This window comes from Lissotriton vulgaris, chromosome 3_1 (genome assembly GCF_964263255.1).
Source record: "Lissotriton vulgaris chromosome 3_1, aLisVul1.2, whole genome shotgun sequence".
NCBI lineage: Eukaryota > Metazoa > Chordata > Amphibia > Caudata > Salamandridae > Lissotriton > Lissotriton vulgaris.
This window is the reverse complement of record NC_141689.1, coordinates 1,832,185,563-1,832,211,964: the sequence shown is the minus strand read 5'-3', so window position 1 is coordinate 1,832,211,964 and position 26,402 is coordinate 1,832,185,563.

Genomic DNA, 26,402 nt, shown 5'->3' with positions numbered 1-26,402 from the left:
TGATTTTTTCACACTTAAATTGAGGGGTTTTTATGGGTCTCCCATCCCTGCTTGCACCATTACTGTTGAAAAATACTTATTACGTTAATTGTGCTTGAGCGCCTATAGATCCCGAATATTTAAAAACCTATCTTTTGGTATCACCACACAAAAAAGGTCCCACCCCAGGTTAGAACAATAGAATGAAAATGTAATAAAGAAAACGGAACCAAAAAGACAAAAATTAAATTAGTAGAACTAGAGTTATTCATTGTTAAAGAATAAAGTGTAAAATAGCCCTTAAAGTAGAAACCACCAACTGCGATTATCTGGTCATGCTGGACTGGGTCAAAGTCAAATGTTCAGGCTGACCGTGATGGAGTGTGAGTCAGATACAGTGCCACATTAGTTGTGCTTAAGTTTTACCTTCTCAAGTTTTGTGCCAAGAGTCCCATTCTCATTTGAAAGGATAACACAGGGAGCAAGAAGAGCGTTGCTGGCTGTTGTTGATGTGACACCAAGAGCAGGCCAGATGTTGGAGATGGGGGCTGATGCTTTCTGCTAATTTCTAATGCAAGCACAATAGTCCCAGTGCCAATGGGCCTGTACAAAGTTGCAAAGAGCCCTTGGCTTTATGTGAGCACGCTGAGCCACACTGATGGCCCAGGACATGAGAGACACCACTTGGGGATGAGGAACTCGCTACAGCTGGGTCCACGAGATGGTTGTGGAGCCTTTTGTGTCCCTGAGTCAGATCAGGAGGCAAGCAGCTCTTGGAATCACTCTGGGGTCCTGGGTTCAAGATTAAGTTGCAGGTTCAGTTCTTCTACCCAGGCAAGAGAGAAGCAAGCATAGGGTCAGCACAGCAGGGCAGCAGTTCCTTTAGAGTAGCAGTCCAGCACAGTGGCAGTCCTTGTAGCAGCAGAGCAGTCCTTCTTCCTGGCAGTGTATCCACAGGTCCAGAAGTGTGCTGAAGAGTTGGTGTCTGAGGGGCAGTATTCCAACCCAGTTGTACCTTTGAAGTGAGCGAGAATATTCTAGAGGTTTCCCTTTGAAGTTTTCAGGCATCCTGTCTTCCATGTCCTAGCTCCAGACTAACCACAGGGGGGATGCAGTTCTTTGTGTGGAGGCTGGACACAGCATATTCAAGTGTAAGTGGGGCTGTGCCCAGCTCCTCCCTCCCATCCTGCCAGTGATGGCCCATCCAGGCACACCTAAGCTCTCTCCAATGTGTGGCTATCTAGGAGGAATACATAAATCTTAACTGTCATTTGCACCCAGTCATGTGACCCAGGTACAGGCTACAGAAACTAAATGGCTAAGGCAAGAAAATGGCAACTTTTCAAAAGTACAAGCATGTATATTGGAGCCTGCACTCGCTTTATACAGAGGTATGTCCAGCATCAATCACATTTTGAAGTTAACACGCTTTATGAATACCCAATGCATTTCAAGCCTTCTTGGCTCTTCGTCACGGGTTACTTTAAAAAAACGGTCACCATCAGGACTCTGACCCCTCATTCTATGCTCCGTTAACTCACTGCTTCTTCCTTCTTCTGATCATAAAGCATGTAAACTTCAAAATGTGATTGATTCTGGACGTACCTCTGTATAAAGCTGGATTGGCATACAATTGGTATTTGAAGATGTTAATAAAGACTACAGATTCGATTACACTGTCTCCGTTGTGAGGAAAGGATAAGAGTATATGGATTTAATAATGGACAACAAAATAGTCATGTTTATAATGAGTTTACATTGGAGTACCTGGATAAATGAAATATATTGGTGGGATCAATTCCCACTTTTTGCAGTGCGACAGTGGGAGTGCAAGAGGAGTGATCTTTCTTTAATACACAACTTCCCAAAAGTGGCATTTTCTGAATTGCAATTTAAAATCTGACTTCACTCGAAGTTATCATTTTAGATTGTGTTTCCAGAGACACCAAACATAAAAGTGTTACCTGTTCCCATTTGGAAGTTACTCTTCTAAAATATATTAAGTTAATTCCAATGTTATCCTGTTGGTGAAGTACGCATTGCAGTAGTGAAAAATACATTTAAGAGCTTTTCACCACCAGTACAATACGCCAATATGTTGTATAGTTAAAAAGCATTGGTATGTCTAAGACAAATATGACAGCACCAAAATGGCCGCCATAGTGAAGGACGAGTAAGACTTAATTACGGCACAAGTTTACACAAAACACATGGGGTATCATAAGTGACAGGTACCTGTTTTGATTTTCAGTTCGCCTGGTATGAACCTAGAGTTCATGAAGGTATAAAATAAAACAGTATATTGCAGGTATTATTACTGTGCCGAGCTATTGATTAACACAAAATGGCAGTACAATTATAATTAAATTCATTACCACGATCCAAATAATTTAGTAATATGACAATTTTAGGGCATAATAAAGAGTAACTAATATTGTCATTATTACAAACCAGAGGATAGGTGCTTCATAAATAAATAAGATTTACAGGTAGGTATAATTGAGTGGTATTAGGCCATAGTATATTACAATATGGTCACCGTAGTAAAGCCTTAAAACAGGGCATATTATTGAACATAGCCCGCTCAATGCATGGGGATTGATATTAACGGGATTCCAGTGTCACATTCTTAATTATGATAGCATTAGTGTACGTTTAAAACGGGGTATTAATTTAAATATTTTGACCCCGTAAATTAAGCGAGACAATTGCACCAAGAGAGCATAACAAGCTGTTGGTAATGGCAGATGCCATGACATGGGCATTTTAGTAAAAAATCAAACAAACGGGCAGTTATAATTCATTAGTATGAGGCTAGAACACATTTCAAAATGGCCGCCCTGGTTGAGTAGTTATTCAGTGCACTTAATCCAACGTGCTGTCATTCACCGGACAGGTGGCCTAATTAGATAATCAAAAGGAGTATATAAGGAGCCTGAAAACAACACTGCTTTCAGACTCTAATTGGCAGGTCCGCTGGATGGATGCTTGTTCTTTTAACTTCATACCTGGTAAGTGGGACCATTAAGGGAATGCTAACACTTATCTTTATATCTGTTTAAATAGAATGAAGGTAGACTTAGATGATTTTTTTAGATATGTAAACTTTGAAGAATAAATAAATTTTTATACTGCTCTATGAATAGAACACTTTTTGACTATAAAATAACATTGCCAGTTATAGGTTCAGTTGAAATCTAGAAAGTCTGAACAATAGTTGAGTATACATTCTTATGTTATTTCTGTAGAATAAAATCCGGACCAGTATTAACATTTACTTGAACCAGCACCCCTAAAGAAGAAAAATTGGATGGATCTAATAAACAAGATTTTAATTAGAGGCGAGATAAGTAAAATCTAGCTAGCTTGTATTGAATAGTTTAAAAACAGAAACTATTATTTTCCATTGAATATACTCTGTAATAAGTGATTTTTTATAAAAATCTTTTCAGATCTATATTTTGAGTTAAAATGGACATGACAATATAAAAGGTATTCATGAGTGATCCCATCGAAGTGTGACTAATAAAGGTAAGCCACACGATTAAAAAGTGTTTTTATCTTTTAGCAACTCAAAGTGATGTTGGCTCTGTATTTAGTATGCAACATCTTTGGGGATATATATTTTTTTAAATAATTCCAAATAGCATATTTTGCATACCCCCCTAGGTATTACATTAACCCTTGAAGGGGGTTCATAGAAATACAAGGGTGAGAAAACTAAACTAAGACCCTCCAAAGAAAATTACAGGGGTAAGTTTATTCAGGCTGTTCTACATTTTAAATGAAACAATATACAAAGGGTCTTATCCTAATGAAATACTCTTCCCTCATAGTATTATCCAACACCAATGAGACTGTAAAAATCAGACAAGGAACCCGTCCAAAACTTCATTGGAGGCAAATTTAAGAGCTTCCACATAACTCAATAGGTAGGTAAGGGGTTTACTATTAATATGAATGAGACCCAGTGTATTAAACTATTATGACTGAGTAATATTTCTGTGTTTTAAATCAATGACTCTAATCCTATTGGATTTTTGGCCTACATTTTTCTTCCATGTAGACTTATTCCTAGGTTGCTAAATATAAATCATGACTAATTTAACAAAGGAAAGGTTTAAGATTCTTTTTCTAATAAAGTGTTTTACATTCTATTCAGATTTTTAAATATTGAACTATTGTCCTGAAGAAGGTGACGATCCAACTTAGCACAGAAACGCTGCCTCGACAGTTGTTCTTCATGTATTTCTTGCATTTTGTTTTTCTTTCATTTAAAAAATATGATGAGTATATGATTTTAATGTTTTTAACTTTGTCAATATCAATTGTATTGAACATGATCTTTTGAATAAAATATTGATAATACATTCCTTTGAATTCATGTGTTTGATAAGAAATTGATTATTTTATGTATGATTTTATATTTTTGTCTGTAAATTTAGCAACCTGGTAAAATGTGCCGTATTATATCTCATTGTATGGCCTTACTATAACTAAGTTAATCAATCCAATTAGAGTATTGAATACTCATGCTTTTAGAGTAGAAGGAGAAGGTAACTTTGTGTTTGTTTCAGTTTCTTTTCACTACCTGGACATGTAAAACTTAAAAGTATTCGTCCTACTTTTTAAATACATTCCACAAAGCCCTAGGGCTGTCCAGGTTGAAATGGCAGTTTAGAACTGTACACACAGACTGTAATGGCAGGCCTGAGATATTATTAAAGTACTACTTAATGGGTGGTACGATCAAAAGTGACTATATAGCGTTTTTTCAACCACGCACACTTTTTTTCTCCCACAGAGCTGCCCTTGCGAGACACCTTACATTAAAGGAACAAGTTTTGAATACCTGCAAGGTATGCTCCAATGTGGAGGTCGTCTGTAATTTCAGACACTTGGCTGTAAATTAGAGAATAGTCAATCAAATACATGTGTCTCTTCCAGATAAAATACAACTTGGCCGCCATTCAGATACCTGAAGTCACTAAAAGTTCTTCATATAAGAATCACCCATAAAGTATGAGATAAGTGCCATTAGGAACTGATGGAGTCTGTGAGAGATAGGTGGAGGCACCAATAATGATTAGTGTTTATTAATTTCTGTTTTTTAGATTGCATCAATATGTTCTTAATAAGAAGCCCTGATGAAAGCCCCAAAGGAATTAAACGTGGCTAGAAACGCGTCGGCATATTCTGTAATGAGATTAATTAAATGAATTGATAAAGCAGACTATTTGCATTATAGGAATTGGCAATGATCTGTTTTTTTGCTTCTTGAATGAGTTGTATCGAGTAGCAAGTTCTTTGATTCAAAAAGAAATTTGAATACACACGCACAAGTTAATTGCAGTGTTTTTTAATATATGTTGCAATTTTTGAGTGTATGCTTGTTTATTTGGCATAAGTAATTTTCTTGTCCAAAGTTATTTATATGTGTTTTTGTATTCAATGTGTACTTGTGGTAAAAACTGTAAGTCTTTCCGAAAAAGGAGAGTTTCCCTATCCAAAAGTAGTATTGAAAATAAGAAAGCAAGAGGTTAAATAAATAACCCCAATAACAAAAAGAATATGGTGTGGTTGATTTAAAAATTAAAAGTGGGATTCCAGGTATTCTTTCTGTTTATAAAGTTTCACACATCAGGCATGACGCTAACGCATTTCAGTGTGGTTTTTCCGCATCAAAGCACTGAAATGCATTGTCACGCATTTTCGCCAATCACTGAGCGCACTCTGTTGACAGCGCTGAAACTGGCTGCCTACGCCAGGTGCTAGCGTGCGTGCCAGTGCCTCTGACCCCTGTGTGCATCCAGGGCCGCAGCAGACTTCACTTGCCAAGCAGAGCAGAAACAGTTAATTTTAAGATCTGCTCTCAGTGCTGCTGCAATGTTAACACTCTGAATAAAGCTGTCAGCAGTCCGTGCTGCTCACCGCTTGGGGCTGGCTCAGCTGCGCGCCGCTAGCAAGCTCTGGATACATTCACCCCTAGCATTCTCAATCATGTGCCCAGGTCAGGAGAGTGCAGTGATTTGTACAATGGCTGCGCAACCAAAACTGAGTAAAGTAGAATTTAGCAGCAGTGCGCCATGCACAGCGCTGCTTCTGGCAGGCTTGGGGACTGGCTTGCTGCAGAGCAACAATGTAACAGTATTACCCGCTCTACTTTCCTGATAGATGACATCACATCAGTGAGAACGCTGTAGTGAACGGGTGGTTGTGGGAGGGAGGTTGCACTGGTAATAGCAGGCAGAGCTCAACTCCGTGGTAAATTTTGAAATAAATGAAAATACAGATACCAGCGATCGCCCAGAGCTGACTGCGGATCACGGCGGCTGATGGAACTTCCATTTATTGCTGAGAATCACTTTGAATCATGCCTGGAGTCCGGATGATGTTTGCCACAGGAGTCATTGTTGCCATGAGGAGGGCCATACCTATTTTCTGCGCCACTCTTACCTCGCAAAGTGAGTAACTGCTTTTCAAGTGATCTTAGTGTAATTCAATGTAATAGGGAAGTACACCAAGCAGCAGAGATAGCAGAGAGGGGCACTTAACCCGCTGAATGCATATAGGCTCATAGAGCCCCTGGCGGGGGAGGGGCAATGGCAGACAAATGGTGCATCGAACAGCAGTAGGAGAGCCTGAGATTAGTGTATGTTTGGAGAGCAGCAGTTCAATGAAATGGAGTAAGAAGGAGGGGGTAGCTGTGAGGCCTAATAGTAAAGTCACCCTTACTTATCCTCTCCGCGTTCAGATGGACATCAAGGGTGCAGGGGCTCGACCCGCTGTAAGTATAGGCCGATTGAAGGCTCTACAGTTAGTAAATGGATGGAGCATTGGCCAGTAGGGCATTCTTTGAGAAGATGGGAGGGAGCTGGGCTGGGTCGGTAGCAGGGGAAACAGCATTGAGCTGAAAACTGAAGATGCAGTTAGAGTCTGTCTCCTTGGGGTACAGATCCAAAGGGCTTAACAACAGCAACGAATGCACTGCAGCGCACATGGTAGTGTCATTTAAACAACCCTAGTCCCCTGTCCAAATTACGCAGATGGAGCAACGTTTGGTAAAGATGGCAGCAGGTTTGCACACGGACGTTGACACACATGACCAGTGTGCACAGCTGTTCTGATTTGATTTGATTTGACCGGAGTTGTAACCAACGCTTTGCAGACTCATCCCGCAGGCCACTGGGGTCTTCTTGCAGATCAGGGGTAAAGTACCCACATCCTTTTGTACATTTGCTGGCCTTGGTGAGGGGCACTGACCTCATGTTAGCCAATATCCCACGCTTGCCGATATATCTGCCACATTCCAATAGCACCATACAGGTTCCTTACCCCCAAGCAAGTTTCAAGCAACAATAAAAATGTCAAGAAAACTGTAAGTCTGGTGATGAATGGACCGCCTGGGTAGCCTTAGAGTTTTGTCTAGTGGAAATTTTACACAGATGGTTATTATGCCTGCTGCAAAGCTGGAGCACCGTGCAGCTCACAGAAATGCATATAATCTAAATAGTTCAGTGCCTTACTGCTTTTGTTGGAGAGATCCTTTTAATAGTGGAAATTTATGAATTAAAATTCTAATGTAGCAAAGTGAGCTCTAAACTGTTATCAAACAGCGGCATGCTAACTGCAAGGTATAGATTCAAGAGTTGATTTCTCCCCAGTCTTTCATTATCCTAATGTTGCAAAAGGGTTCATTTGGGTAGAAATCAAATTTTATTAGTAAAGAGAACCCCCAACCATGGTGGCACATTTTAAATTCTGAGATTCTGCTTCTCCAGATCAAGCACTCTTATGCTATACCCACTATAAATGACCTATGACTCCTTTCCTACACGTCTTATGTAACATTTCCTTTACACTGCTTTACACACATATGACTCATTGTCTTTGTGTGATGTAAAGTGCTCTGACACCCTACACTGGTATGAGTAGCTCTAAAGATCAAAACAAAAGCATGTGACATATAGTGGCTATGGAGACTTGTGGGTCACTGTTATAGGGTGGTAAATCGCAATCGTCTAAATTGCTTGATTTTGCTCGGGAGAAAGTGTCACTCATAGTTGTTGAAATGTCACTCATAATTACACTGAAATTATGAAAATGTCACACATAGCAATCTGAAACCTTGGCAGCTATGATCACTTAAATTCTTATATGTTAAAGGATCTTAATTTCATCAAAGGGTTGAATGCCTCATTTAGAGAACAGATCACCTATTCTCAATCTCCTGTCTGTATTCCAGCCCTTGAACAGAATGTTAAGCTGGTGAGAGGTCAGGGTTGCCAGTGATTGGGGAAAATGGATAGGGAAACATAGTTAGCCATACTGTGCAGGCCACATTATCACCAGCAGTGCAATACTAGTAAAAAGGGTGAAATATAGTCCCAGCTATGATGATTTTTTGGGTAAACACAGAACTTTCCAGATTTGTGTCCTTGGAAAAATTTGAGAAACAAAGGACCTTTGTTTCTCAGACTCACTCCGTCCCCATTCCACAGTATATCTAAGTTGTAAAACTTGGCAGAGTTATTAAAGTCAGAAAGCCCTAAGCCTCCATTCAAGTGTGCCATCATCAGGAACAAAATCTGGACAGTCTCAGCCCCTTACCTGCTCCTACAAAGCCATCTATTGCTCTCTGAAACATAGCCACTAGTGTTGATGATGTGGGAAGGGGTAGGGACAGGAAGAGAAAGAATATATTAGGCAAGGCCATTATCAATAAAGCGGCAGTTCTCACCAGCCAAGAAACACCCAATGTGTGTGTTCTGACCGACTTTTTCGGCCCTCCTTTGAGGGAGAATGATTGGAGGTGACTCCAGCCTATTGCCCTTCTAGTGCGGGGATTAGAACTATAAACAGGGCCTATTCATAAGGCACAGTAGTGCACTTTTGTACCCTTTTCCTTAGATCAGGGCTTATAAACTTAAGCTAGGGGATAGATTCATTAGTATTAGTGATAATCCGTCCTTTTGCAAGAGTGTTAGTATACCTTCTATGGAGTTATGTTTATTTCGGGCCTTGTAGGCCTCAAACGGGAGAGACTCCATCTTGCTTTCTGCCCCGGCAGCTTGAGATGCTTCTAGGCCAAGTGTCATGTTTTAGTTTCGAAGTGTTGTTCGCTTGGAGAGAACTGGCTCAGGCTGGCCCTTATCGAAAGACTGTATTTTTCTCCACTCCGAAGACACAACATCAGGCCGGCCGGCTGGGAACGTGTCCTTGGTACGGGGAGGTACAAGAATTTGGTGGGCGGCAGGTTACTGGCCATAACTTTCCATGAAAGGACAAGCTTCCATATTAGCGAAAGTGTTAGGCAGTGAGTCAGTCAGTCTGTAGGCGGCAGCTAGCTGTTAGCATCAATGCCATTAATTATTTCCATGATAAACCAAAAGCGGTACCAATATTGCCACGTTACTTATGTGCTGGATCCCGGGTGATCACTCGAATCACTGAATGAAGCAGTAATTCTCAATGAACCATATTTCAGAGTGAATCAGTTTTGTTTTATTTTTAACTTAAATGCATGTATCAACTCAATATGCAATTTTTTTGTTTTTTTCAATAAGAAAACATTTCTTTAGTTCCACATCACAAATCACAATGAACACAATTTAAACAAATGACAATACGTAAAACAATATTTTGACAAAAAATCACAACATGCAATCACCATTCATACCACAAAAAATATCATCACTAAATATATTCCAGTTATTTACAATCTATACAATGTCACAATTAGAAAACAGACAAAGCATTGGAAATAAACAAGTACACAATGTTGTTATTTTCCGACAAAATCAAGGGTTCCTAATGCTGAATAGAAGAGGTCTACGCGTTTCGATAACCCCTGGTTGTGGGGAAATCTCATCAGGACCGTATGCCTGCGAATGGAGAAAATATTGTTTTACGTATTGTCATTTGTTTAAATTGTGTTCATTGTGATTTGTGATGTGGAACTAAAGAAATGTTTTCTTATTGAAAAAAACAAAAAAATTGCATATTGAGTTGATACATGCATTTAAGTTAAAAATAAAACAAAACTGATTCACTCTGAAATATGGTTCATTGAGAATTACTGCTTCATTCAGTGATTCGAGTGATCACCCGGGATCCAGCACATAAGTAACGTGGCAATATTGGTACCGCTTTTGGTTTATCATTGTTCTGGTGAGGCTTGTCCTTATTGCCAGTAAGCCCAGACCCTGTATATGGTGTTAATTATTAATTATTTCCAGGCAGACAGTCGCCATTTTGAAGTCCGAGAAAGATCATGAAGCTGATACTCTCTGAGAAAGATTGAAGGAAAAGGAGAAGTAGCGCAGAGCAATTGGAGACAGAGAGAGAGACAGCAGCTAATAAAGAGGAAGGTTCCAGTGACTTGGAGGAAAGTAGAGACGACGTGTACTCGTGACTGCTGAGGTGTGATTCCGAGACGAGCCAAGGCACAGATGAGAAGGGAACCTAGATGACTGCCGAACCCCGACTTCGTGTCCATAAGGTGACGTCTGTCCATAACTTATAGTGTGCACATTCTAACCTTTCACTTTTCTTTGCAGGATATATGTTATAGTATAGTGCTGTGTTTATAATTATTGTAATAAAATACCCCAGTTCTTTGTGAACCAACATGTGCCTTGTATTCTTGTTCAATCAGGGTAACCTGGTCTTCTAGTCAGACATCGTTTTCATGAACGGATGTAAATCCCGGTCAGGTAAGAGGTGACTGAATAATGAGGGAGAGAGGGACCATTTGATGCTGAGAGCAGAAGGTACATGATTCAATTTGGCAAGTTGTGCTAATTTTTGTTATTGTAGTATCATCCCTAGTAGCCAATGAGAGATTCCTTCCGAAGGTATTCATAGGAGAGTGATCGTCGTTGGTAAGCGGCGTTAATGAGAACACCAGGTGGGAGACTGGTGCTTAGATCCGCCGGATCGGGGATCGGGTTGTAAATGAGCGAGCACTGGGAGGGAAACCAGTGTCTAGGTCCGCCGGATTGTGGACCGGATAAAAAGAGAGCACTGGGGCTGCAGCTCAGTGTGTAAGGCAAGCCGGATTGCGTGTCGAGTGAGCACTGATGTTGATCAGTGTGTAATGGTGTATAATCAGAACTGCCCCAGGGTAGATTAGTCTGGGCCTAAGTGGCCGTGAGACAAGCTGGTATGAATGGGATATTGTAGAAAACCTATGCATGTGTATTGCTATTTTCCCCATCCTTAGGTACGAGATGTACATACATATATATATATATACCTATTGTGAATACGTTCTAAGGAGGGAGGTGATTACGTTCCGACTGGGTTGGAGGGGCTCTCAGGAGCTGATCCCATCTGGTTCGAGAATCCGGTCGTTACAGTGTGTCAGGTTAGTAGATGATTTTTAACTTCCTTTAAAAGGGAAAGGTATTTAGGCTTAATCATTGCACTCAGGTTTGGTGTTATCTTTTCTCCCAGATATGTCATTGAAGCCGTTGGCCATTAAGAGGGCAACCTGTAAAGGTAATAACATTATTTAGTTAGCCTAGAAATGTTTAGTATTAAGAAAGGCATACGTCAAGGTGATAAACCTTTGCCTCATCTCATTCCTCATCTCCTTCACACAGTGGACTCCCTAAAAACATACTCTAGGATAACTCCTCCTCTTGCCACTAACATTTTCAATTTACAGATAAGTGACCTCTCTGCCTTGTCCCACCATGTAGCATTTATGCTCAAATTTGAGAAGAAAATCCTCGTCTTTACCATTGTAGAACATCGTGATCTGTGTGCTATGGGTGGTTATTTTTTAACAGACTTACATCAAGGTGGCCTATTTGTGTATCTCCTCTTGCTTTTTAAGTTTGGTTCTTAACTCTTGCTGTGCCAGTTCCCTTAGCTTGGAGCACCTCAAGGCCTCAGCTATCGTTTGCCCACTCAGGATTGCCTTTAAAGCATAAAATGTTGATGTGTACATTGACTGCGCTATTTTTTGACACATATGTACCGATCCGTCATCTTAGTGTCTTGTTAAACAGTTTGACCTGTACCGGTTCGTCATACAGGGTTCTATAATGAGCTGAGAAGCTTTGGTTGATGCACCTGTGCTCAGTGAGTGGTACAGATACCTTAGGAGACTTTGATCAGCATATCCAGGACCCACACACATTTTGTTACTCTCTACTGATGAAGGACAATCATTCTGAACATGTGTCTTGAGATACACAGCACTGGCTGCACCAATAAGGGTGAAAACTAAAAAATGATATTGAAGTAAGTGTTATCATGCACTGCATTTACCATAATGCAATGGAGCGAACTAAATGCTGGGATGTTAGGCTGTGCTCCCTTCCTTTTGTTGGAAAAGGCTCACTTGAGCTAATGAGCTGATGAGCTCTGGTTGACACCCCTGCTCACAGTGAGTTGTTCAGAGACCTGATTGTTAGAAAGGGGATCTTAGGGGGGAGGCAGAGGCTGTCTGGCTGACCACCCGAGACCCACCTCTCCTTCTAGAACTGGCCGAGCGAAGTCGAGAGGCCTCCTGACGAGGTTCCTCCCCTAGGATCGTACCGGCGAGCAATCACACCACTACAGATGTTATGTTATATAATTTGTAAAGCGCTCAGCTGCCACAGCAAAGTGGCGTCCCGGCGCTATTGGACAAAATAACACAACCAGATGGAAATACCAGACAAAGCTAAAGGAACAGATTAAACTAGTGGGAACAAAAAAGTTTTGATAGCTCTTCTGAAAGGCCGTAGATCCGGTATGGCACGGATATCAACGGGTAGAGTGTTCCAAAGACTCGCTGCCAGGACACCAAAGGAGCGGCCACTGACTCTGGCCTTCCTGAAGCGAGGAACACAGGCCAGAAATTGACCCGTCGAGCGTAAAACTCTAGAAGGGATGTAGTAGGAGATCAACTGTGCAAGAATGGGGGGAGATGAAGCCTTTAAGATCTTAAAAACCAGGCACAAGGCTTTGAACTTGATCCTCTGCCCAACGGGCAGCCAATGTAGGTCGTAGATGGTACGCCTGGCGGAACAGAATTTAGGCAGGCCTACCAGCATTCTGGCAGCCGCGTTTTGCACACGCTGGAGGCGTGTAAGTTCAGCTTGGTTAACGCCCAAAAGAAGCGAGCTGGCGTAGTCCAATCTAGAGAGCACCGTAGCTTGGACGATGAGTTGCCTGGTAGGGGCATCAAAAAATTAAAAAATGGGTCTAAGGCTCTGAAGAACACCAAAGCAGGTACCGGCAACTCTTTTAGTATGAGGGATGACAGACAAGTTGGAATCCAGCCAGACCCCAAGGTTCTTTACCTCTGTCACAGGAATGGGGGCTTGGCCTAGCTCCGGTGGCCACCAACGGTCTCCCCAGAGATGAACCTGTTTGCCCAGGATTAAGACCTCTGTCTTCGTTGCATTAAGTTGGAGACAGTTGTCCGTCATCCAACTTGCCACCTCCTTTAGGGCAGTCTGGAATTTAGGGGCATCACCTGCAGAGTCCCCATTTAGTGCAACCGCTAGCTGGGTGTCGTCAGCATACGACACCATAGTTAGACCCCATCTCTTAGCGACAGCAGCTAGCGGTTGCACATACAAATTAAAAAGGGTCGGACTGAGTGCCGAACCTTGCGGGACCCCTTGGAGATGTTACGGGGGGCAGATTCAAATGGAGGGGTGGATACTTTGAAGGTACGCCCTGATAAAAAGGAGCGAAACCATTCAAATGCAGTATTCTCCACACCGGCCTCTCTCAGACGTTGAAGAAGGATGGAGTGGGAGACAGTGTCTAAAGCGGCACTGAGATCCAAAAGGATCTGTGCCGCCGTCTGTCCTGAGTCCAACATCCTCCGCAAGTGCTCCACCATCACCAACAGGGCAGTCTCCGTGCTATGGCCTGCGCGGAAACCATTCTGAGATGGATCTAGGATGCCTGAGTTTTGAAGATGGCAAGACAAGATTTTGTTGACGTGTGCCTCCGCAAGTTTGGATACCCATAGGAGGAGAGAGATGGGACGGTAGTGTTCAGGTTTTGATGGGTCCAGGGTGGGCTTCTTTAAAATTGGAATGACCGTAGCCTGCTTCCATTTACTGGGAACAGTCCCGGACTCGAAGGATAACCCAATAGGATCGTACACAAGGGGAAGGCAAATCTCAGCGGATTCTTTAAATTTTATAGGTCTTAGTGGATCCGCCGGCGAGCCCGATTTGACTTTCGTAGCAAGAGATTTAAACTCTTCCTGAGAAGGCTTAGGTAGTGACGAAAGAGACCTAGAGGTCACAGGAGTGCTTCCTAGATTATTAACAGGCAGAGTTTGAGGGGGGAATGTTCGGTAGATCGCCTCGACTTTCTCCACACAGAAAGCCGCTAGCTCTTCACAATGGGTCAGGGAGCATTTTTCCATTGCCGCAGTTTTCTTGCTAGTAAGATCTTTACAAACCTTAAAGATGAGTTTTATGGGGTTAGGGCTGTTCTTAAACTCCAAGGAGTAAAATGTGGCTCGGGCTTTGCAAATGGCTCGATGGTAAAACTTAATACTAGCCAGGTAGATCTGCTTGAGGTCAGGATCGTATGCCTTACGCCAGGCTCTTTCAGCCCGTTTACATGCAGTCTTGAGAAGCCTGAGGGAATCATCATACCACGGACTAGAGGGGCCAGACCGGACTTTACTCCATCCTGCAGGGATTAAGGTGTCCAGGGCTTGGGTCAACCACTCGCAGAAATGGTCATATCCCAGAGAAACATCTTTAGGGGGGTCCGGAGGATGTAGTGACAGAAGCTGATGGAAGTCGACCAGTCTCAGTTTCCTCCAGGGGCGCTTAAAAAGCACCAGAGTAGAGCTCTTAAAAGGAGAAATATTCGACATAAGCCGGACTTCGATCAGGTGATGATCTGTCCAGGCCATGGGTTTGGGTGGAAACGTGATAGCGTTATGGAGATTCTTCAGAAAGGGATCTAGAATATGTCCGCCCACGTGAGTCTGATGGTTGATAAGTTGATGAAGTTGTAAGGCCTCAAGATCTGCAAGGAAACTACTGACAGCAGAGGAAAGGGGAGTATCCAGGTGGAGATTGAGGTCACCTACTATACTGAAGTTAGCCGATCTAAGGGCCAGAGAATAGACTACCTCAAGAAGGGCGAGCCGGAAGGCAGCGTCAGGGCCAGGGGGTCTATAAATGAGAAGTCCACACAAGGACACCACACAAGGATAGATTCTTAACGTCTTTATCAAATCAAAGCAGGTTATCTCCACAATACAGGTACAAATGGATCGATGGATCCTGTAGGTCTTGGTAACTGCGGGAAGGGGGTAGCGGGACAGTCTTGGTACCAGCCTGGTACAGGGATACCCTACGCTCAGTTCTCAATCCTCGAGCTGGGGGGTTCCTCGGGGTCGGGCCGCGGCAGCGCCAGCAGGGCTCCGAAGATGGTTTCAGCGAGGTGGGGCCGCGGCAGCGCCAGCAGGGCTCCAAAGATCGTTCAGCGAAGTTGGGCCGCGGCAGCGCCAGCAGGACTCCAAAGATGGTTTCAGCGAGGTTGGGCCGCGGCAGCGCCAGCAGGGCTCCAAAGATGGTTTCAGCAAGGTTGGGCCGCGGCAGCGCCAGCAGGGCTCTAAAGATGGTTTCAGCTAGGTTGGGCCGCGGCAGCGCCAGCAGGGCTCCAAAGATTGTCTCAGGTTCCAAGTAGGTGAGTTCTTCTCGCGGTCTCTCGACTCCAGGATACAACTGTTGACCTATTCCAGGGCTGCCCCAGATATAGGTCTGGAGTCCTTTGATGTCCGGACCCTCGCACCTGGGGGTCAGAGGGGCCGGGATGAGAGTGTCCAGACACCCAGCAGGAGGGTGGAGCCAGCGCCCAGGGAGGCCGGAGGGCGATCGAAACCAGGCGTCCGGGGATGGCTGCAGGGCTATCGAAACTCCTCTCCTCCTTGATCCATCAAGTGGCCGTTTTACCCCCTGGTCGGATCTTGGTGCCTCGATGTCGGTGCTATGTTGGGGCCGCGGCCGAGGTCGGGCCGAGGCCACGGGGTCCGGACGGGGTAGGCCCAAGATGGAGTCGGGGCCTGAGAGGGTAGCCCGGGATAGGGATCGGGCCAGCAGCGTGGGGCGAGTAGGGGTCGCCATGTTCTGGTGGGGGGAGAGCCGGTTGTTGCCAGGGGTGGCGGCTCTCCAGAAGGTCAGAGGGGGTATCTTCAGCCCGAGGGGCAGGGGTCGATGTCGTCCAGGGCCCGCCATACAGGGGGAGTGGGGCCACGCCACGAGGCCAATTCCAATACTGATCATTCTTTGAGCAGCATTTCCAGCACACCCAAAACAACTTGTTACTCCATACTGGTTAAGGAATGTTGTCCTGAGATACATGTTTAGAGATACACAACACAACTTCAACAAGGATCAAAACTAAAGACTGCTATCAAAGTAAGTGTTATCATGCACTGCATTTACCATAATGTTTTGGGGAAAACTGACTGCAGGGATGTGAGGAAGAGTGCTTGCAAACTGCATTTTATAGTATGTTAAGTAGTACCACAACGCTGCTACAAATGTACTACATGATGCTATTCACAAGTTTCCATGTGGAAATTATGCTTCCGTCTCTTCTATCTTGTTGGGTGCAGAGAGCTCTTCCCTGTCTTTGGAGTCTCCCCACATGTAATCCTTCGCTTTATTAGTTAATATGGGAGGGACAGAGGGTAGTGACTGGAAAATGGGGAATATGTATGACTAAAGGTTAGCGGTATTAGGGGGGATCAATGAGGGGTTTAGAGATGATTAGGGAGGGTTTTATTGATGGACATGCAGTCACCCACAAAAGAGTAAGCCCAATGCTTTTCGTAAAATGCCCCTTTAAAGTAACTATATCCAAAAAGGACCCAAGACAGATGTAAGTGTTCTCTCTCTCAGAGGTGGAGTCAGTCCAGCATTACACATGGCCAACCACTGGCACAGAAAAAATCGCCCATAAAAAAGTAGAGAGGTAGGGACTTCAAATAAAAACCCTAAGCAATCATGTTAGATTAAATTATTTAAATTTGTTAAAAACATAAAGAAAAGAAATTCAATGTTACAAAAATTATCTAAAAATATAACATACTTTCTATTTAAAGGTAACATTGTTGAATGACCTTTTTTGAATTGCAAATTATTAAAACATTGATTTTTTGTAAATATTATTACATTCATTTTAATGAATTCTATATTCATTTTAACGCAGAATAAAACTTTTTTACTTTAGGTGTGAATAGCTTCATAATGTAACATTCAGAAAAACATTGTAGATTTAATGCAGCATATTTAACTTAACTACATTTGACATTGTAATTGAGTTATTAATGAAGTAACTTTTTTATACTTTTCGAAAATTAAGTATTCATGGTTATATACCATTAATATTTAAATTCAAATATGTTTCTATTTTGAAAAAAGTTTAACAAACTTCTTCTCTTTTTCCCATATGAAGATCTCTGCGCTTGTGGTGAAGACTCCTGACTACATGTGAAAAGTAGCGAGTAGTAACTTTAATTTAAAGTTACATTTTTTTTAACTTATTTTGATTTTCAAACAACCATACCCATAGAATAATGGTAAATGAAGAATTGATTAGCTAGAGTCACAATGTACATATTAATGAGTCACAAGGGTAATATCCAGTGTGTCAACAATGCGGTCAAGGAACCTTAACATTAAAAGCAGTACATACATATTACATTACACATTAATTACAGACATCATGCCCCCCTTCCCCGGAAGGAGCAGCTAAATCAGCTCACCTCGCAGCCATGGTGAACAGCAAACACAGTCATACATGTCAGATACCGCTCACATCTTTCATGATTTCCTGCCGCTGTGGCTCTTGTGCAAATGCATTTTGGCGTGCTTTTAAGCAAAGTGGTGCGGTCATTTGTACATTTGTCACCAACTCCGAGTGTTCAAGTAAATCCTCTCTGAGGAGGTCTTGCTTTCTATGTCGGGCACCTATAGTAATGGAACTGGACCAGGACAGATGACTAACCGCTGACCTGCTCCCTACTGTGCATCACGCCACACTAGAAGAAGTCACTAAGCATGGGCGGAAAATCCGTTCCGCTCGCGGATTTTGCGGATTTTCGGTTAATTCGCAATCCGCGAGATTCGCAAATTTCCCGCAAAATCCACGAGCGGAACGGATTGGGTCAAAAGTTCAAGCTGACTTTTTGTAACTATTTTAGAAAGGCCCCGGCAAGCTGCCAGAGCCTCTAAAATAGTTACAAAAGTCAGCTTCAACAGGAAACACTAATAGATAAAGTAAAGCAGGTGCTAGAGTTGAATCTCAAATTCAGTTACACAATCATTAATCACCCCAAACTTGGGGTGATTAATGACTGTGTAACTTAATTAAAAATTAAAATACTCTAGCTGCACCAGAGTCGTAGCCGTAGTAAGCTTCAACTGAAGCACCTGCTTTACTTTATCTATTAGTGCTTCCTATTGAAGCTGACTTATGGCTGAGGGCAGAAGGGCACAAAGTGGGACAGAGGGCATGAGTTAGGCAGAGGGCAGAAGGGCACAGAAACCAGTGGGGCAGAGGGCAAAAGGGCACAAACAAGAGTGGGGCAGAGGGCAGAGAGCAGAAAGGCACAAAAACAAGTGGTACAGAGGGGAGAAGGGCATACAAAACGAGAGGGTGGCAGTGATGAACCAGGCAAAAAAAACCCGCGAACACGCAAAGCGCCCCGCGAATACGGAAAGTTCCCCGCGAACATCCGTGAACACGCACAAATAAAAAATCTGCACATTCGCACAAATTCGCCAATTTGCCAGATTGCGAATTCGCAAATCCGCAAATTCGCGGATTGCGAATTCGCAAAATTCGCCCATGCTTAGAAGTCACTCATCGTCATCAAGCCCAGCCCTAAAGCACAATTGTTGCTCCCTGCTCCTGCATGAAGGGTAATCAGATACACCAATCAAACAGGATGCCTAGCAAATAAAAGAGGGATGTGACCTGTCTCTCCACAAGCCAATGGCAGGAATAGACTGTTGTGTTCAATGTGTCCAAAACATTATAGTGCCATACAGGCTTCCCGAACAGCACCCAGTGAAGCGAAATGAGAGAGGTAGCATTTTTTTCGTTATTCAGATGGGTAGGTCCCTCGGACCACGGAGGCATTAATGATTGAATATGCACTGCATAGCCCTGTAGTACGTCTCCAAGTCCAGAGCATTCAATCCACCAATGTCATACAGTAAAGTCAGTGTGTTCCAACTCACCTCTGGCTGCTTCTCAGCCCATGCTAGGCAAACCAAGAGAACTCACAAGTTGCCATACACAGCAGGGGGTACAAGGATTGGAATATTTGTGAATGGAATCAGGAAGGAGGGCAGCACCACCATCTTCATTATGGATATATTCCTGTTGAGCGACATAGGTGGTTTTAACCATTGGTCATTCACCTCCGAGCGCTTTTGCACTGCCCGGCCATAATTATCTAATAAAATGATGGACTGGTCGATGTGGACCCGAATCCCCAAATAATGCAAATGTCCTTAGTCCAGTGTAATGGATACTCTAGCTGCACCAGAGTCGTAGCGGTAGTAAGCAGAAATATCAGACACTTACCCCAATTAATTCACAGGACAGAATGTCCACCAAATAGCACGGAGGACCAGAGACAAGTTAGGCTGAGGGTTGCATACATAAAGGAGAGAGTTATCTGCAGAAGTAAAGATGATCAAAGTTACATTCATTTTTAAATTAACAAAGGCATTAAAATATTTATTTTTCAAATGTTTTTTTTTTTTACTTTATATGAATTTTTTAAAAGTGTGAACATTATTTCCTAAGGGTTTATATTTTAAGTCTCTGCCTCCATTATTTTATATGGGAAGGTGTTAAATTATCGGTGATTGGCCATGTGTGGTGCTGGACATACTACTGCTACTTTTTGGCTGTAGTAACTTTAGACTTGTAAATTAGGCCCAAACTCTCTCTCAGGGGATGACGACATGCAAATCTACATTTTTGAGCATATTTGCATTCAGAAATGGTGAAAAGAAAAAATAATAAAGTGAGTCAAAGGTGTAAGAGTGCTCTTGCATTTGTAAATTTTCACTTACATGTGTAAGCTTACCTTTCTGAATAAGCTCTCTAGAGTATGTTGGGCAGGGTTCTTCATCACATTTTGTAACAGTACCCTTTTGGCTAAACTCTCCAAGTACTTGAGGTAGTATACAAAATTCCTCACACTCAATACATGTTTTAGTTATTGGATGCTGCTAAGTTTGGTGTATATGAGTGTATGTAGGTACTACCATCGTAATGCTCAGGAACATCATCCTGAATAATATGCTGCCTTTTTTTGCAGGGTGTTAATACATTATTTGATCCAAATGCTGCTATCAAGAACAAAATAAGTTGTTATCTATCAAGTTAATGCCATCATATTCCCAGACTGTGACATCATGATTCTGGGTGCTATCGTCAAACGACTAGGTACACCATTGTAGGTCCATGTAGAGACAGCTGATGCTCAAGTACAGCTGTCATATCCTAAGCACTGCCAGCCTCTTCAAATGTACTCCCAGTGGATGCAAATGAACTGACAGTATTTGCTAAAGGAGTATATGATGTACAGTGGTTTGGCCTGATATGCTCCCTAACTGCTATTACATCACCATACCCTGTGATCTAAAATTTAGGCCCTGCTAGTTTATTCCTAATAAGTGACACCATAAGCCTAATTATGGCCACACACACTCTGACACATAGGCCCAGCCACTTCAGTCCATTAAATGTAATGGCATCATGTATTCATGAAGTACTATCATGTGCCCTAGAAAACCATCATATTCCAAGTCTTGCCCGCTTATGTACGATACTGGCAAGCTTATTACCTTACACTCCTTGTGAAGCCCAAAGGGGTATCATCAAATTTCTAAGTATTACCTTCATTCTCTCCAGTTGTCCAACATATTTCCATGTTCACTCATCAGATGTGCAGACATTGCCATTCTATGCCAAAGAGCTGCCAGATTAAATCGAGTTACTACAATCATATGAGTCAAACATCTATCATGTGACAAGGTATACTAAGCATCTGCAGAACAAATGTCAGCATACACCAGTTTAAGACATCAAATGATTAGGAATGACAACTTTGGTTGAGCTACACCTTAGTATGTTTAAGTACTGTTCTTCAGGACCCAAACAGTGCCAACTCCTGCTCAAGAATGATCATGATACATCTTTGAGCTGTCACCATGTGCCAAAGTTAAGAAATGAAAACATCTGTAATTGCAATTTTCAAGAACTGCTAGATTATTCACTGATAGAAACAGATTGTGCTCACTTAGTGCTATCACATTCTTGGGATCTGCTTTCAAATGCCCAGACACATTCATCTTATCCTCCAGTTCTGACATCAGTGCCAAAGAAGTGCCAATTTACGCCTAAGTATGGGTATCATAAACCATCATATTGCCACAAACTCTGGGGTAATACTCCTAAGCACAGTTAATTGTTGCTCAGATACTTCCCGCGTATGCTCATACCATGCCAACATATGCTCATGAAATGCCAGCACATGACATGCATGCCATACTGCAAGCAGGCCTAGAATGTATATGTCAAGAACTGTACTTACATGTACAAGCAGCACTTTTATGAGGTAGATCTTATCCACCATGTACAAAATCTTCCTACTTATTCCCAGAAATTGCCAGCTTATACTTGAATGCTATATCAAGTGCCCAAAAAGTGACATCACAGGCATAAATCTTGCCATTATAAGCCACTTAAGCTGTCAGCATATAGTCATTATATGTGGTGTCACCATATGACTTCCTATACCCATATAAGTGCCACTGTGTGCCCATAAGTCCATCACATGCGACATTATGGAGATTTCATGTCCAACATATGTTCAAATATATTTTTCATATGCCCAGGATGTACCATCATCTACCATCATCTACCTAGGTGCTGCCTGCTCACTCTAGGTACCTAAAGTAAGTAATTTAAGGTTTGGCGGGTGGACCTCTGTCAGCCAGGGGGACCAAGATAATAACCTCCGTTCCGTTACTGGACTGCCACCCACCATATTTAAAGACTTCTGCCCCGCTGCTGGAGATATTTATGCCTCCAAAGGGTACGCTCCTCTGAAACCATTCACATTTTGCTGAGTGGCCACTATGTTCCATGAGGCCCCTCAACAAAGTTTTCATTTTACAAAAACAAACTACCACAGTTATAGTATATTTTTGTAAAACGAGACAATAATTACCCTGACACTCTAGGGGTTTTCATAAAAGGGATGGGGGGAATTCTTTTTGTTTCTGTCCGGGAGCAGATGTATGGTGGATTGTCTGCATATGGAAGATGGCCTGAGGTACTGAGACTGAGCCTGAATTCTGTCAAACTGTCGGTCCAAGGTTTCTACAGGCAGAGCCAGCAGGAGTACTGCAGGTGAAAAAACTATCTGCCTGACTCTAAATATAGCAGATGGACTGTCAAACCGGAGGACAAGATACACCACCATATTTGTGGCAGAGTGCCATATTTTCCAAACTTTAAGTTGTAATTCATTCACTTAAACGATAACAAAGTCAAAATAGCGACAAGTGCAGCTCAGTTTGGGAGAAAAGTGACTATTTCGCTCCGCAACCTTCAGAAATAAGTGAATTGCAATTCTCCTCCTGAATACATTTTGTTTATGTCTACTAGGAGGATAAGGTTTGAATGAGCAAGTGCACACAGACATATTCTTACACACACACATGAGCTCACTCACTAACACACTAAGAGCATCTCACCATTAACTGACCTTTCACTCAACTCATTACCATCACCCTCTCATCTAACCTCACTCTTACTCATTCACTAGTGAGTGTGTAGCTAGGTATCATACCAATCTACCCCGTCTCTTTGCTCACACCATTTGCCTCTTTCATAAATTGTGCATGCACACTAAACCCCAAGAAAATACATAAACACATTTTCTCACACAGACTAGCTCACTCTGTTAGTGGAAGACTATATATGTGTTGTGAGAGAGTATTATAGAATGTTAGTGTGTGATTAAAGAAGACTGTTGCAATGTGAGTTTGTTAGGATATGAGAGCAGATGGATTTGCTCCTTTCACTTACCTTACTCTTGTTTATTGGATTTCTTGATTTTCTATCCTACTTTTACTCTCCTAAATCTGTGAGAAAAGTTCACATATTTTCTAATGTTTTAACCATGGTAAAAACCATCTGCGTTGTATTTCCTTATCTGTTGGTGTTTTGTAAAAAACAAAACTGCTGTACAGTTTACACCAGTCTAAGTTTGTGTAGTATGGATTTGCTTATCTCATATTTTCTGCATATAAATGCTTTTTTACCTCATTCTTGTTGGTAAACGTCACTGATATTCTAAAGAAAAGTGAGGATTGAACACAGCAGTCACCTCTGTCTTGAAAGCCTAGCTCCAACTTGTCACAATATCACTATTAAGAATTAGAAAAGGGGCACATTCTGAACAATGTCAGATATGCACAAACTCTAATGGAAAAACAAACTGAAGGTAAAATCACACATATGTTAAGGACATTCATTGAAATCAACTGTGATGTGCTATGCAGACCTGGTAAACCTTCAGTCTGTCTTTGTACGGGAAAAGGCTAGGGCAGTAAGCAAGGAGTAGAGAGAGGAGGCAAAATAATGTTCTGCCAGTCTAAGAATGCATATGCAATCTTTTGCATTTTCCCAGCTTAGGAATCCAGGAGGATTCCTACACCATTAGACACTCTGCGAACAGTTATTACAGTCCTTAAGATGCCTAATATTAGCGTGATATGTGTATCCTTTAAAAGTCCCTGATTGTCAGACAGGAGTTTGAGATCAGAAATTAGACTGAGAAGAAAATATGGCAGCCCTGACTAACAATAAGGTACATCTGTGAATGTGTGCCTCTGGTGAGTATTGTAATTGTTTAAGCTGTAATCTCTGTTCCTCAGGATTTGACACCCAGGCTATTGTTACCATAGTCAATTTAAGAAACCTGTCTTATTCGCCAGAAAAGTAGAACCAGAGGAGCTATGAAGACCCTGAAATAGAAAAAGCCGTTGATCTATTGGAAGAGTTACTGTCTAACTCGTGTGCTCTAGAAGATAGACTGTATACAACATCATAGCATAGGAACAGCATGCATCACCCAGTCCAGTCGACATGACTGCAGACCTACCAGTCTCTGTGCAGTTATTTAGTGAATACTTTTGGTACTGTGTTGTCCTTTAGAGAACACACCTGAGAGACTCCTTTGATTTTAGTTTTAGACATGTTAATATTATTCACAAATGACTTTGTTCATTCTCACTTGCCATATATATCTGTTTTCCTTTATTTTCTGGCACTGTCTTTTTATTTTTTTGATTAAACTTCTATTGGAATTTGAAGTACATTTTTTTGCCTCTTCCCCTTCCTATTTCTGAATGTTGACAAACAGTTTTTAAGAGTAGGCAGTGCTCCTACAAACCACTACCTACTTAAAAAAAAATTAAGTTACACTTTTCAGTTTTCTTTTAAATGCATACTGTATCCCATTAAGGAAAATGGATTGCATTTCCCCCAAAATATGCTTTATTTAAAAGCAATCAAAGACATGGTGATCTGCTGACCTCGGCAGGCCACCATCCCTGTGATACCTGCAATTCCTAGTGGGTTGCAATATGCTTGCTACATCATGGAGGGCCAGATGTATCAATTTTGGGAACAGTGATTGCCTAATTGCGATTCTCCATGACTCGCTATTATGTGTTTATTATTCCTAATGTATGTAACTCATAGAGTTTCCTTTTCGCGATTCCTAGTGGGTCACAAATAGACCTTTCTCATGAATATTAATGCCGTAGGTCGCAATTTGCGACCTACTAGGAATCTCTAAAATCACAGAGATGGTGGCCTGCTGGGGGATTGCTTTTAAATTAAGTAATCATTTTTTTTAATGCAGCTCGTTTTCTTCAACAGAAAATGGAATTCATGTAAAGAAAAATGTTACGTTTTCTTTTCATTTCATAAGAGTAGGCAGTGGTCTGTGGAACCACTGGCTTCTCTGAAAAAACGTTTTCACTACCATTCCCAAATGGGAATGGGGTCCATCTGGGACCCCTTCCCATTTGCGAATGGCTTATCACCTACTTGAAGTAGAAGGTAAAATGTACGTTTGCAACTGCATTTCGGTTGCACAACATTCTTACATACCAGTGCTCGGTATTAGGAAGGGACGCCCTAAACATGGCCTTCCTAATACCGAATCGGAATGCATTGGCAATTCCAAATTGCGATTCTGTAACATGTTACCGAATAGCAAATTGTAATCCATACATACCAAAATTAATTTTCCCAGTTGCAAGCAGTCCGATTCTGCGAATCGGACTGGTTTTGACCGGTAAAATGCATGATCCGTGTGGCCTTAAAATGGAAGCAGTTGGTCGAATTGCTACCCAGTGGGAATTGCTAATATATGAACCAACCTATTATTTCATCGGTCGGTTCACAAATTGCCACATTATTTGCAAATAGTGACCAGGATTTTCCAACCAGTTCTTCGTAAATCTGGCCCAGAAATTCCCCAGCTCTTGTCTTGTAGTCAAGAGATAAACTTTACAAATCACCATATTCCTGCGTGCCTTCGCTCAGAGGCAGGCAAGGGCTCAAACAGCACTGCCAAGTCATACTCATACACTGCACTTCTGAAAATCCCTTTTATGGGTTTGAAGAAGTGTTGCCTCTGAAAATTGTTTTACTTTTCATGTTTTCATTTTTTTAAGCACCACAAAGAACACTGATGAGAACTTCGAAATAATACAATTCTCTCATTTCTGCACAGGTATGGCAAGATCCATTGTTTCTTGTCATTCATTTCGCACAATATTCTGTGACCCCCCTCTGTGACTGGACATGTTGTGACAGGGCCTGCTATTAAAAATGAAAGACTGTCACAAAAAGCCAGTGCGAAATTTGTACCAATTATTATTATCATATATTCTATTTCCTATTTCGTACTGCTATCTTGAAATCTAAACAAGGATACCGTTCCCTGCACTGACACTTAACACCTCATCTGCTAATGCTCATATCGGATTGTTACTGGATGCCAAAACACAGTTTTTTGTTAGATAATATCTTCCTAGCTGCCGCCTTTTGTCTCTTCTAAATGTTATAAACCGTGGAGCTCATCCATCTGCCCACTCTTTATTAGGTTATGGTTCCAATGTGCTCATTAGAAAATAGCTTTAGCGCTTCCCTCATATGTTTAAAATGCAAGCACACATCTTGGGCAGCTGAAAAGTAAAGATCGAAGAGGAAATCACATAGGATCTAATAAATCTTACACACACTAATTTTCATCTTTCGAATAGTCAACACATTTCAGAGCCACAGCTGGTTTAAGGCTGAAATCCAGACCTAAACCTATTCAGAGA